Raw genomic sequence first — 16,148 nt, 5'->3', positions numbered from 1 at the left:
GCAATAATCCTCGGTAGCGCGCTTTACGCCCGGCCAGTAAAAACGTGCCAGTATGCGATCATACGTTTTCTGTACGGCTAGATGGGCACCTAGCTGGTGGGTATGGGCGAGGAGCAACACTCTAGAGATATACGACTTCGGGACAAGTAGCTGTTCGATGACGTCCCCCGTTCTATCCTTCACCGCTCTATAGATTAAACCCCGCTTCACCAAGAAATAAGGGAGACTTATTGGTTCACTCACCCCCTCTGCTGGTTCACCGTCGATGCTGCTGATCTGCTGGCGCGCCTGGGCCAGATTGATGTCTTCCCATTGCATGGTGGCGAACTCGCCGACTCGGGGTGGGGGTTCGTGTTCAGGTCGGGGGAACTCGGCAAAGGGATCTTCGGACTCGTCCCCCGGGGCGGGCATTGGCGCGTCATCGTGTTCCTCGCTCTCGTTAGCGGCGCCCTCCGCGGGGCTGCTGTCCGTCCTCGGCTCGTCTGAGGCGGGGCGGAAGGCGGGGCAAGCGACATTGCGTGGGTCACTCGGGGGTCGGCGGCGGCGTCTCCTACGGCGCCGCGGGCTCGCGGTCCCACTCGTGTCCCAGTATCGCTGGAAGAGGACGCTCTCGGAGCCAATCAGCAGTGGTACCGGGAGGTTCGGGACGATGCCGGCTTCCACGAAGGCTTCTCCTCGGGGGGTCTGGACACGGAGTCTACACATCGGGTAGCGACGCAGGTCGCCGTGCACGCACGTGACCGGGACGGTGTCCTCGAGCGGTTCGCCGGCCAGGTCGCCTCTCACTAGGGACACCACGCTGCCCGAGTCCAAGAGGGCGTGAGTGTCGGTGCCGTCGACCCGGACTGGGAGGCGGGAGGGTCCCGTCCGTGGTGATCCGCTGTGTAGGCAGACTCGACCCTCGTCGAGGGGTCCGGCTGATGGCATAGAGACGTCGCGGTCTCTGTCGGGACAGGTCCAGTAAATGTGGTCCAGTTTGCCACACACATAGCAGTGGCGTTCGGTCTGTGCTCGGGCGCCGCGCTCCGGACCGGGGTTTCGGGAGCGGGACGGGGCCTGTTGGTTGGCGGGTGGCCTCTTCTTGTCTCGGCCGCCGCGTTCGTCGCCCCCCCCCCTTGTTGCTCTCGGGGCGGGTGCCTCTCATCATTTCGTTGCACGCATGGTTGCTTTCGAGCAGATCTACAAGCTCGTCTACAGTGGTTGGGCTTCTCTGAGCGATATACCTACGGGCTTCTGGCGGCAATGCACGGGTACAATAGTCTATGACCACTCGGTCCACAGCGGCGGGTCCACCTCCTGATGTTAGCCAGCGGTTGGCGAGGCGCATTAGACCCGCTATCTGTGGACGGGGCGGTTGGTTGGCCTGATAGTTCCAGTTATGGAAGCGTTGGGCACGGGCGGGCAGGCTGTGTCCCTCTATCGCTAAAATGGCTTCTTTTAGTTTAGTGTAGTCCCGCGCGTCTGCTATTTTTAAATCTCCGCAGACTCGTTGTGCTTCTCCCGTGAGGAAGGGCGCTATAATATAACCCCAGTCGATCACTGGCCATTTCTCTCTGGCCGCGGTACGCTCGAAGAGCTCTAAGTAGGCCTGTACATCATCTGTGTGGGACAGTTTGGTTAACACATGCGCTGGTGCCCGGCTGCCCTCTGCGTCTTGGCGTGAGCGCCCTACGAACTCGCCCATGGCTTTCTGTAATTCTGCATGGCTTTTAAGCAGCGCTGTCAGGGCCTGTTCCATCATGTTGGCGTTATTGGTGAGGATCAGATGCACTACCCACTTTCTCCTCCACTTGTAGCATCTGTCCCAAACCAAGACACAGGAGAGCGGGTGTAAGTGGGCTCTAGGCCTAAAGTTTTTATTTGTTCAGGTAATTCAACAGCTTTCAAGGATAACGCAAAACAAACGCTCACTACAGGTCACGTTCAGATAATAACTCAAACAGTCTTTAGGTCCTCTTTCCTTCTCCCTCGGGGGTCCGGGGAAGGGGGACCGTCTCAACAGAGTGAGCCTGGGATAAACCGCCTCAGCGGTGTGATAATTCAGTTCAGTGAAAATAACGGGAAACCTCCGCTCGGGGAGGGGGGGTGCTCTATAGGGGCTGACAGTCACTCTCGCTCCAGTCGGAGGCAAGTGAGTGAGTGGCCTCCTTTGGCTCCTCCTTTCCTTGGCTGGCTGCCTGTTCTTCCTTAGCTCCTATATCCTTGTACTTTGCGCTCCTAGCGCCGCGCCTTAGAGAGGCGCTCTTTATGCGAAGCCCCGTGCATATGCCTGTTGTAGACGAGAGAGAGAGGGTTACTTGTCAGTCTAGTGTTAGACAGGAATGTGTAGAGTGATGTTCGGGTTCTCACTTACCGCCAGCGTTAGCCCGTGCCGCTTGATGAGAGGACAGAACAGGAGTGAGAGAGCGGCGCTCATATTTGAAGGTTTCCGGCCCGCCTCTCAGCGGTGACAGGTCGGGGTGGCGTAGGACGTGATTGGGGACATAACGAGCGTCAATCACCGCGCCCAGCCGCGTCCGTCGCTCTCTGTCTCCCTCTGTCTGTCTCTCTCTGTTGCGGTGGCTCTTACCTGGCTGGCGGTCTCCCCGTGAGACTCCACAGTCTGAATGGTAAAGTCTTATTTCTTTATTTTTCCTTTTTAATTGTCATAATAATAATAATAACAATATATTATTATTATTATTATTATATATATTTTATTTTGTATTCTTTTTGTACTTTAGGCCTGTCTGTGCATGGGCAGGGCATCAGTATTATATTCATATAATTAGACTGGATATTGTGATTTTACATATTGTAATTGGCATAAGTTTGATATTGGCATAAGTGTTCTTTTCCTGTTTTTTGAGTGGTGCAACCACTATAGACAGCTATGTGTGACTTGTGTGTGTCCCTGTGTCCGAGCACGGAAATAGCATAATTATTGTCACCACCATCAAGTGTCACTGTTGTGCAGCCTAACACACAGACAGAGGCCAGGGAGGAGAGCTTGTACTGTACAGCACAGCACAGCACAGCACAGCACAGTACAGTACAGTACAGTACAGTACAGTACAGTACAGTACAGTACAGTACAGTACAGTACTCGACAATCTTGTGACTCGACCCGACTTGACTTGACATAACCTTGTGACTCGACCCGACTTGACTCGACAACCTTGTGACTCGACCCGACTTGACTTGACATAACCTTGTGACCCGACTTGACTCGACAACCTTGTGACTCGACCCGACTTGACATAACCTTGTGACTCGACTTGACTTGACTTGCCCACAACAGAAAAACTTGAGACTTGCTTGAGACTTGGACCAAATGACTTGCTACTCGACTCGGACTCGGATCGGAGGGACTCGTGCAATTGTCTGTCAGTTATGTCCAGGTATCAGTTCCACTACAGACAACCTTAATGTCAGTTATGTCCAGGTATCAGTGACACTACAGACAACCTTAATGTCAGTTATGTCCAGGTATAAGTGACACTACAGACAACCTTAATGTCAGTTATGTCCAGGTATAAGTGACACTACAGACAACCTTAATGTCAGTTATGTCCAGGTATCAGTGACACTACAGACAACCTTAATGTCAGTTATGTCCAGGTATAAGTGACACCATAGACAACCTTAATGTCAGTTATGTCCAGGTATAAGTGACACCATAGACAACCTTAATGTCAGTTATGTCCAGGTATAAGTGACACCATAGACAACCTTAATGTCAGTTATGTCCAGGTATCAGTGACACCACAGACAACCTTAATGTCAGTTATGTCCAGGTATAAGTGACACCACAGACAACCTTAATGTCAGTTATGTCCAGGTATAAGTGACACTACAGACAACATTAATGTCAGTTATGTCCAGGTATCAGTGACACCACAGACAACCTTAATGTCAGTTATGTCCAGGTATAAGTGACACCACAGACAACCTTAATGTCAGTTATGTCCAGGTATCAGTGACACCACAGACAACCTTAATGTCAGTTATGTCCAGGTATAAGTGACACTACAGACAACCTTAATGTCAGTTATGTCCAGGTATAAGTGACACTACAGACAACCTTAATGTCAGTTATGTCCAGGTATAAGTGACACTACAGACAACCTTAATGTCAGTTATGTCCAGGTATAAGTGACACTACAGACAACATTAATGTCAGTTATGTCCAGGTATAAGTGACACTACAGACAACATTAATGTCAGTTATGTCCAGGTATCAGTGACAATACAGACAACCTTAATGTCAGTTATGTCCAGGTATCAGTGACAATACAGACAACATTAATGTCAGTTATGTCCAGGTATCAGTGACACTACAGACAACCTTAATGTCAGTTATGTCCAGGTATCAGTGACACTACAGACAACCTTAATGTCAGTTATGTCCAGGTATCAGTGACACTACAGACAACCTTAATGTCAGTTATGTCTAGGTATAAGTGACACTACAGACAACCTTAATGTCAGTTATGTCCAGGTATAAGTGACACTACAGACAACCTTAATGTCAGTTATGTCCAGGTATCAGTGACACTACAGACAACCTTAATGTCAGTTATGTCCAGGTATCAGTGACACTACAGACAACCTTAATGTCAGTTATGTCCAGGTATCAGTGACACTACAGACAACCTTAATGTCAGTTATGTCCAGGTATAAGTGACACTACAGACAACATTAATGGCAGTTATGTCCAGGTATAAGTGACACTACAGACAACCTTAATGTCAGTTATGTCTAGGTATAAGTGACACTACAGACAACCTTAATGTCAGTTATGTCCAGGTATCAGTGACACTACAGACAACCTGTCAGTTATGTCCAGGTATAAGTGACACTACAGACAACCTTAATGTCAGTTATGTCCAGGTATAAGTGACACTACAGACAACAATAATGTCAGTTATGTCCAGGTATCAGTGACACTACAGACAACCTTAATGTCAGTTATGTCCAGGTATAAGTGACACTACAGACAACAATAATGTCAGTTATGTCCAGGTATCAGTGACACTACAGACAACCTTAATGTCAGTTATGTCTAGGTATAAGTGACACTACAGACAACCTTAATGTCAGTTATGTCCAGGTATCAGTGACACTAAAGACAACCTTAATGTCAGTTATGTCCAGGTATCAGTGACACTACAGACAACCTTAATGTCAGTTATGTCCAGGTATCAGTGACACTACAGACAACCTTAATGTCAGTTATGTCCAGGTATAAGTGACACTACAGACAACAATAATGTCAGTTATGTCCAGGTATCAGTGACACTACAGACAACCTTAATGTCAGTTATGTCTAGGTATAAGTGACACTACAGACAACCTTAATGTCAGTTATGTCCAGGTATCAGTGACACTACAGACAACCTTAATGTCAGTTATGTCCAGGTATCAGTGACACTACAGACAACCTTAATGTCAGTTATGTCCAGGTATAAGTGACACTACAGACAACAATAATGTCAGTTATGTCCAGGTATCAGTGACACTACAGACAACCTTAATGTCAGTTATGTCCAGGTATCAGTGACACTACAGACAACCTGTCAGTTATGTCCAGGTATAAGTGACACTACAGACAACCTTAATGTCAGTTATGTCCAGGTATAAGTGACACTACAGACAACAATAATGTCAGTTATGTCCAGGTATAAGTGACACTACAGACAACATTAATGTCAGTTATGTCCAGGTATCAGTGACACTACAGACAACCTGTCAGTTATGTCCAGGTATAAGTGACACTACAGACAACCTTAATGTCAGTTATGTCCAGGTATCAGTGACACTACAGACAACATTAATGTCAGTTATGTCCAGGTATCAGTGACACTACAGACAACAATAATGTCAGTTATGTCCAGGTATCAGTGACACTACAGACAACCTTAATGTCAGTTATGTCCAGGTATCAGTGACACTACAGACAACATTAATGTCAGTTATGTCATGGTATAAGTGACACTACAGACAACCTTAATGTCAGTTATGTCCAGGTATAAGTGACACTACAGACAACAATAATGTCAGTTATGTCCAGGTATCAGTGACACTACAGACAACCTTAATGTCAGTTATGTCTAGGTATAAGTGACACTACAGACAACCTTAATGTCAGTTATGTCCAGGTATCAGTGACACTACAGACAACCTTAATGTCAGTTATGTCCAGGTATCAGTGACACTACAGACAACCTTAATGTCAGTTATGTCCAGGTATCAGTGACACTACAGACAACCTTAATGTCAGTTATGTCCAGGTATCAGTGACACCATAGACAACATTAATGTCAGTTATGTCCAGGTATCAGTGACAATACAGACAACCTTAATGTCAGTTATGTCCAGGTATCAGTGACAATACAGACAACATTAATGTCAGTTATGTCCAGGTATCAGTGACACTACAGACAACCTTAATGTCAGTTATGTCCAGGTATCAGTGACACTACAGACAACCTTAATGTCAGTTATGTCCAGGTATCAGTGACACTACAGACAACCTTAATGTCAGTTATGTCTAGGTATAAGTGACACTACAGACAACCTTAATGTCAGTTATGTCCAGGTATAAGTGACACTACAGACAACCTTAATGCCAGTTATGTCCAGGTATCAGTGACACTACAGACAACCTTAATGTCAGTTATGTCCAGGTATCAGTGACACTACAGACAACCTTAATGTCAGTTATGTCCAGGTATCAGTGACACTACAGACAACCTTAATGTCAGTTATGTCCAGGTATAAGTGACACTACAGACAACCTTAATGTCAGTTATGTCCAGGTATAAGTGACACTACAGACAACATGAATGGCAGTTATGTCCAGGTATAAGTGACACTACAGACAACCTTAATGTCAGTTATGTCTAGGTATAAGTGACACTACAAACAACCTTAATGTCAGTTATGTCCAGGTATCAGTGACACTACAGACAACCTGTCAGTTATGTCCAGGTATAAGTGACACTACAGACAACCTTAATGTCAGTTATGTCCAGGTATAAGTGACACTACAGACAACAATAATGTCAGATGACTCAGCACTGCTGGTCTCGGACAGGGACAAACTGCAGGTTGAAAATGCCCTCAGCTCTGAACTCGGTAGAATCTGCACCTGGCTCGCTGATAACAAACTATCTTTACACCTGGGAAAAACTGAATCCATTCTCTTTGGCTCTATTAGTAATCTCAGCAAGGCAAATGGCTTCTTGGTTAGAGTGGGTGACAATGTTATCACACGTAAAGATGAAATTACCTACCTAGGTTCCATCCTGGAGGCTAATCTTTCCGGTGATAAAATGGCCACCAACGTAATCAAAAAAGTCAACCATAGAACAAGATTCCTCTACAGGATCTCCTCACTGGTCAACAAAAACACCTTGAAGACCTTAACAGGAGCCCTTGTACAGGGTTTCTTTGACTATGCATGCACCTCCTGGTACCACAGCACCTCAAAGGCCCTTAAAACCAGGCTCCAGACTTCCCAAAACAAACTGGTCAGGCTCCTACTTGATCTAGCCCCCCGAACCCACCTCACCCCTGCCCACTTCGACAGGCTGGAATGGCTTAGGGTCGACGACAGAGTACAGCATCTTGCAATGGGTCTGGTCCACAAGATTCGATACACCACCAAGATACCCATGTACCTGTCTAGATACTTCCTTAATGTTAACGAAGTCCACACCCACAACACCAGAGGGAGTGCAACGAACCATGTACAACCCAGATTCGGCACAAACAAGGGACTAAATTCTTTTCGCTCCTATGCCACCAAAATGTGGAACACCCTACCAACTGTCATTAAGACATGCGAATCCCTTGACTCCTTCAAAACCGCTCTCAAAGGGCACCTACGGATGGCTGCAATTCGAAACTGGCCCCCGTAAAATCTGAATCCCCCCCCACCGCCCCCCCCTTTTTCCCCTCACTGTATATATTTATTTTCCCTTTTTACCTCCTTTATGATGAATTCCTGTTCTGTCTATAGAAGTGTCTATTTGTACGTCTCTAAATGTTTTGATGATTTGAACATGGTGGACCCTATTGGAAACAAGTGTAATGCTTAATTGGGTCGTCCACTCACAGTTAACAGCCTTTGTATTGAGTTTGTGCTTGAAATGTACTGTAATTCTGCAAACTGTTAATAAATTCTTCAATCAATCAATCAAATCAGTTATGTCCAGGTATCAGTGACACTACAGACAACCTTAATGTCAGTTATGTCCAGGTATAAGTGACACTACAGACAACAATAATGTCAGTTATGTCCAGGTATCAGTGACACTACAGACAACCTTAATGTCAGTTATGTCTAGGTATAAGTGACACTACAGACAACCTTAATGTCAGTTATGTCCAGGTATCAGTGACACTACAGACAACCTTAATGTCAGTTATGTCCAGGTATCAGTGACACTACAGACAACCTTAATGTCAGTTATGTCCAGGTATCAGTGACACTACAGACAACCTTAATGTCAGTTATGTCCAGGTATAAGTGACACTACAGACAACAATAATGTCAGTTATGTCCAGGTATCAGTGACACTACAGACAACCTTAATGTCAGTTATGTCTAGGTATAAGTGACACTACAGACAACCTTAATGTCAGTTATGTCCAGGTATCAGTGACACTACAGACAACCTTAATGTCAGTTATGTCCAGGTATCAGTGACACTACAGACAACCTTAATGTCAGTTATGTCCAGGTATCAGTGACACTACAGACAACATTAATGTCAGTTATGTCCTGGTATAAGTGACACCATAGACAACCTTAATGTCAGTTATGTCCAGGTATCAGTTACACTACAGACAACCTTAATATCAGTTATGTCCAGGTATCAGTGACACTACAGACAACCTTAATGTCAGTTATGTCCAGGTATCAGTGACACTACAGACAACCTTAATGTCAGTTATGTCCAGGTATAAGTGGCACTACAGACAACCTTAATGTCAGTTATGTCCATGTATCAGTGACACTACAGACAACCTTAATGTCAGAGTATTGGACTCGAGTCTTGATGACTCGACCCGACTCGAGTCATTGATTTGACGACTTGCAACTCGACTTGGACTTAAGGGTAAAAACTTGAGACTCGACTTGAATTGGAAGACAATGACTCCAGACTCGACTCGACTTGAGACAAGCTGACTCGGACAACTTAAGTAACCGGCCTGTCCGGCCATTCACTGTTATAAATGCAGGTTTCATGTAATCATGTTGGGTCAAATTGATAAACTGCGTGAGCCACGCATGTTTTACACAGTTGAACAATAAGCTTGTCCGTCGGGTGCAAACTTCCTTTCCTACTTTCCTCTTACCTGTCTTGTTTTATTGTTCCAAATACATTATTCCATTTGAAAAGTCCTTAATTCAGCAACAGCTTCCAACAACAACAACAACAACACAAGACGCTAACTTAAGTTGTGATCATCAAAAAAAAAGGAAAAGAAAAACATCCACAGCTGAACATGGGGAGTTGATGACGCGGTCTTGTTGTCTCTCACTCTATCGCCTGTAGTCAATTAAACATCGTTAAGCTTCCCAACGTCTTTAACAAACTACACTACAAGTACAACAGAACATTTTGATTTCCTATACAGAGCTTAAAATGAACAGACAAAATGTGTGGCAGTGAGTGACATGAGGTATTTCTTTTTTCCTTAAGACAATTTAATGCAGACACAGGCCTGTACTTCTGTGTCTGAATGGTAAAGTCTTATTTCTTTATTTTTCCTTTTTAATTGTCATAATAATAATAATAACAATATATTATTATTATTATTATTATATATATTTTATTTTGTATTCTTTTTGTACTTTAGGCCTGTCTGTGCATGGGCAGGGCATCAGTATTATATTCATATAATTAGACTGGATATTGTGATTTTACATATTGTAATTGGCATAAGTTTGATATTGGCATAAGTGTTCTTTTCCTGTTTTTTGAGTGGTGCAACCACTATAGACAGCTATGTGTGACTTGTGTGTGTCCCTGTGTCCGAGCACGGAAATAGCATAATTATTGTCACCACCATCAAGTGTCACTGTTGTGCAGCCTAACACACAGACAGAGGCCAGGGAGGAGAGCTTGTACAGTACAGCACAGCACAGCACAGCACAGCACAGTACAGTACAGTACAGTACAGTACAGTACAGTACAGTACAGTACTCGACAATCTTGTGACTCGACCCGACTTGACTTGACATAACCTTGTGACTCGACCCGACTTGACTCGACAACCTTGTGACTCGACCCGACTTGACTTGACATAACCTTGTGACCCGACTTGACTCGACAACCTTGTGACTCGACCCGACTTGACATAACCTTGTGACTCGACTTGACTTGACTTGCCCACAACAGAAAAACTTGAGACTTGCTTGAGACTTGGACCAAATGACTTGCTACTCGACTCGGACTCGGATCGGAGGGACTCGTGCAATTGTCTGTCAGTTATGTCCAGGTATCAGTTCCACTACAGACAACCTTAATGTCAGTTATGTCCAGGTATCAGTGACACTACAGACAACCTTAATGTCAGTTATGTCCAGGTATAAGTGACACTACAGACAACCTTAATGTCAGTTATGTCCAGGTATAAGTGACACTACAGACAACCTTAATGTCAGTTATGTCCAGGTATCAGTGACACTACAGACAACCTTAATGTCAGTTATGTCCAGGTATAAGTGACACCATAGACAACCTTAATGTCAGTTATGTCCAGGTATAAGTGACACCATAGACAACCTTAATGTCAGTTATGTCCAGGTATAAGTGACACCACAGACAACCTTAATGTCAGTTATGTCCAGGTATCAGTGACACCACAGACAACCTTAATGTCAGTTATGTCCAGGTATAAGTGACACTACAGACAACCTTAATGTCAGTTATGTCCAGGTATAAGTGACACTACAGACAACCTTAATGTCAGTTATGTCCAGGTATAAGTGACACTACAGACAACCTTAATGTCAGTTATGTCCAGGTATAAGTGACACTACAGACAACATTAATGTCAGTTATGTCCAGGTATAAGTGACACTACAGACAACATTAATGTCAGTTATGTCCAGGTATAAGTGACACTACAGACAACCTTAATGTCAGTTATGTCCAGGTATAAGTGACACCATAGACAACATTAATGTCAGTTATGTCCAGGTATCAGTGACACTACAGACAACCTTAATGTCAGTTATGTCCAGGTATCAGTGACACTACAGACAACCTTAATGTCAGTTATGTCCAGGTATAAGTGACACTACAGACAACCTAAAGGTGGCCTTACACTAGCCGATTTATTTCAATCTGAAATCTGATAGCACCACACACTGCAGGATAATCGGAGCGGGGCAGAGCAAATATCAAACATTCTTGATGTTGATCGGGCGGATCCCGATCGTGCTTTGAGCGGTCGGGCACCCCCCGAGCGTCAAAAATGCCCGATTATCGGCTAGTGTAAGGCCACCTTTAATGCTAGTTATGTCCAGGTATCAGTGACACTACAGACAACCTATATATACGGCATTAGCCAAATGTCATCATGCTTTAAGTAGCATGTGTCAAACATCTAACCCTGGATGTGTGGAAAAAAATTAAGTTTGCACACGTAAGATGATACCAAATGGGGGGGGGGGGGGGGGGGGGCAGGTTAACCACAGAGGAAGGGTTAGAAGGGTTGCTATGGTGATGAGCTGACAGCACGCACGCACGCACGCACGCACGCACGCACACACACGCGCACGCGCACACACACGCACACACACACACACGTCAAATAGTCGATCAGTTACTAAATGTATTTTATGTAACATTTTATACATACAGAAAGTTCTTTACTTACTGAAGGCATGAGAATAAAAGGCAATATAAATAATATGATAGAAAATGGGGTGGGGTGGGGGGGGGGCTCCTACCGTGGTAGTATACTGTAAACTACTCAACATGAGTTTAAATATTAGCGCCCCTCACTTCACACGGGTGTGATTTTTTATCTCCCTACATGATTTCCTGTTTTTGAGGGGAGATAGCCCCTCCTATATACAGGTTTAATGTTTGTTTTTAGTTCAATATTAGTTTTAAAAACTCCATTGACAATGAAGGGAACATGTACGCCATCTTGTCCCCTAACACAAACATTAAACTCCATGGACAATGAAGGGAACATGTACGCCATCTTGTCCCCTAAACACAAACATTAAACTCCATTGACAATGAAGGGAACATGTACGCCATCTTGTCCCCTAAACACAAACATTAAACTCCATTGACAATGAAGGGAACATGTACGCCATCTTGTCCCCTAACACAAACATTAAACTCCATTGACAATGAAGGGAACATGTACGCCATCTTGTCCCCTAAACACAAACATTAAACTCCATTGATAATGAAGGGAACATGTACGCCATCTTGTCCCCTAACACAAACATTAAACTCCATTGACAATGAAGGGAACATGTACGCCATCTTGTCCCCTAAACACAAACATTAAACTCCATTGACAATGAAGGGAACATGTACGCCGTCTTGTCCCCTAACACAAACATTAAACTCCATTGACAATGAAGGGAACATGTACGCCATCTTGTCCCATAACACAAACATTAAACTCCATTGACAATGAAGGGAACATGTACGCCATCTTGTCCCCTAATACAAACATTAAACTCCATTGACAATGAAGGGAACATGTACGCCATCTTGTCCCTAAACACAACCATTAAACTCCATTGACAATGAAGGGAACATGTACGCCATCTTGTCCCCTAATACAAACATTAAACTCCATTGACAATGAAGGGAACATGTACGCCATCTTGTCCCCTAAACACAAACATTAAACTCCATTGACAATGAAGGGAACATGTACGCCATCTTGTCCCCTAACACAAACATTAAACTCCATTGACAATGAAGGGAACATGTACTCCATCTTGTCCCCTAACACAAACAATGATCAAAAAAACATTGTACTGTATTCTACATACTGTTAATCAATCAATCAACCAATACATTTATACATGCTGTGTGAGCTCATCTAATAATGATCAATAAAACATTGTGGAAAAAATTAATAGTGTGGAGAAAAATAAAGTTTGTACACGTAAGAAGATACCAAATGGAAGGCGGGGGGAGGGGGGGGGGCAGTGTGGTAGAATGCAGGCAGGAGGTTAACCACAGGAAGAGTTAGAAGGGTTGCTATGGTGATGAGCTGACAGCACACACACACACACACACACACACACACACACACACACACACACACACACACACACACACACACACACACACACACACACACACACACACACACACACCATGATGAACGATGACAAGAGCGCCCCTCACTTCACACAGGTGTGATTTTTTTGTCTTGATAAGTTCCGCACTCACTCCAGAGGGCCACTATAGTTCCACACTCACTCCAGAGGGCCACTATAGTTCCACACTCACTCCAGAGGGCCGCTATAGTTCCACACTCACTCCAGAGGGCCACTATAGTTCCACACTCACTCCAGAGGGCCGCTATAGAGCGTCGCAGTCCCGCCTCCTACCCTGGCCCAGGAAATGAAACCCAATGCATTTTCCTCATAGACATTTTTTAAAGTATTTATTTAAAGACGGTTACGCCGCGGACAAAGCCAACTCGAGTCGTGACAACTCATGACAACACAAACAATATTTTGGACCAAACAAATAATTAGAAAGAAGAAAAAAACGGCAGGTTACAACACTTTTTTTGTTGTTTTTCTTCTTTGTAATTATTTGTTTGGTCCAAAATATTGTTTGTGTTGTCATGAGTTGTCACGACTCGAGTTGGCTTTGTCCGCGGCGTAACCGTCTTTAAATAAATACTTTAAAAAATGTCTATGAGGGAAATGCATTGGGTTTCATTTCCTGGGCCAGGGTAGGAGGCGGGACTGCGACACTCTATAGTTCCACACTCACTCCAGAGGGCCACTATAGTTCCACACTCACTCCAGAGGGCCGCTATAGTTCCACACTCACTCCAGAGGGCCACTGTAGTTCCACACTCACTCCAGAGGGCCACTATAGTTCCACACTCACTCCAGAGGGCCGCTATAGTTCCACACTCACTCCAGAGGGCCGCTATAGTGCCACACTCACTCCAGAGGGCCGCTATAGTTCCACACTCACTCCAGAGGGCCACTATAGTTCCACACTCACTCCAGAGGGCCGCTATAGTTCCACACTCACTCCAGAGGGCCGCTATAGTTCCACACTCACTCCAGAGGGCCGCTATAGTTCCACACTCACTCCAGAGGGCCACTATAGTTCCACACTCACTCCAGAGGGCCACCATAGTTCCACACTCACTCCAGAGGGCCACTATAGTTCCACACTCACTCCAGAGGGCCACTATAGATCCACACTCACTCCAGAGGGCCACCATAGTTCCACACTCACTCCAGAGGGCCACTATAGTTCCACACTCACTCCAGAGGGCCGCTATAGTTCCACACTCACGCCAGAGGGCCGCTATAGTTCCACACTCACTCCAGAGGGCCGCTATAGTTCCACACTCACTCCAGAGGGCCGCTATAGTTCCACACTCACTCCAGAGGGCCACTATAGTTCCACACTCACTCCAGAGGGCCGCTATAGTTCCACACTCACGCCAGAGGGCCGCTATAGTTCCACACTCACTCCAGAGGGCCACTATAGTTCAAACACTCACTCCAGAGGGCCACTATAGTTCCACACTCACTCCAGAGGGCCACCATAGTTCCACACTCACTCCAGAGGGCCAGTTACACACTCACTCCAGAGGGCCAGTTACACACTCACTCCAGAAGGCCAGTTACACACTCACTCCAGAGGGTCATTATATTTGGGCAACATTGCATAATAGTGTCTTTCTAATGCCAGGTCATTATTGGTCTGTGAGCAGGTTGTCCACAACCTGACAGCTCAGCAGGTTGTGGACAACCTGACAGCTCAGCTCAGAATGGAACAAGTCAAAGAAACATTTTGACCCAAAACCAGAGTGATACAAATACATCATCAATCATTTAAAACCAACACTCATTAAACCACAGAGTGATACAATTACATCATCAATCATTAAAACTCAATCCTACCTGAACGCCACAACAAGAGGAACAGCATCAGGATTCCACCCATTCCTCCCATTGGAGTCTGGACCGGATTCACAGGAGTCTGGACCGGATTCACAGGAGTCTGGACCGGATTCACAGGAGTCTGGACCGGATTCACAGGAGACCGGATTTACAGGAGTCTGGACCGGATTTACAGGAGTCTGGACCGGACTGGACTGACTGACTGACTATAAACTGACTGACTGACTATAAACTGACTGACTGACTGACTGACTGGCTGACTGACTGACTGGCTGGCTGACTGGCAAACGGACTGGCTGGCTGGCCGGCCGGCCGACTGGCCGACTGGCTGGCTGGTTGGCTGACTCGCTGACTGACTGACTGGCTGACTGACTGACTGGCTGACTGGCGAACGGACTGGCTGGCTGGCTGGCTGGCTGGCTGGCTGGCTGGCTGGCGGGCGAACGGACTGGCTGGCTGAGACTGACTGGAGTCTGAACTAACTGTCACAGAAGTAGACGAGTCGTCCCTTATATCTGTAAGAATATGCTGTCGACGCCTCTACATGTTTATCTGTTCATCAGTGTGTGTGTGTGTGTGTGTTTGTGTGTGTGTGTGTGTGTGGTCACATTTAAAGTCTTCACGTACATTGACAGGAAGCTGTTATCACTATCTTCAATCTGACATGGAAACTCCAACTCAACTTGCAGTAAACACTACGTCACATACAGTCCACCTGTCAACAATCTTAACATCATTTACTAAATGTAATATTTAATCACATTGTACCTCTACATATACAACACATACATATATATATATACATATATATCAACATACATGTTGCACTAATGACCCGTTCTTGCAGCATGTGTGTGTGCGTGCGTGCGTGCGTGCGTGCGTGCGTGTCACTCTGTGGAGTCAGCTCATCACCATAGCAACCCTTCCTCTTCCTCTGTGGTTAACCTCCTGAATTCAACACACTGAAAACACCCTCTTTAAATGATATATTTATTATTGATGAATT

The sequence above is a fragment of the Electrona antarctica genome (genome assembly GCF_951216825.1).
Source record: "Electrona antarctica genome assembly, chromosome: 10".
NCBI lineage: Eukaryota > Metazoa > Chordata > Actinopteri > Myctophiformes > Myctophidae > Electrona > Electrona antarctica.
Note: the sequence above shows the minus strand (reverse complement) of the source record.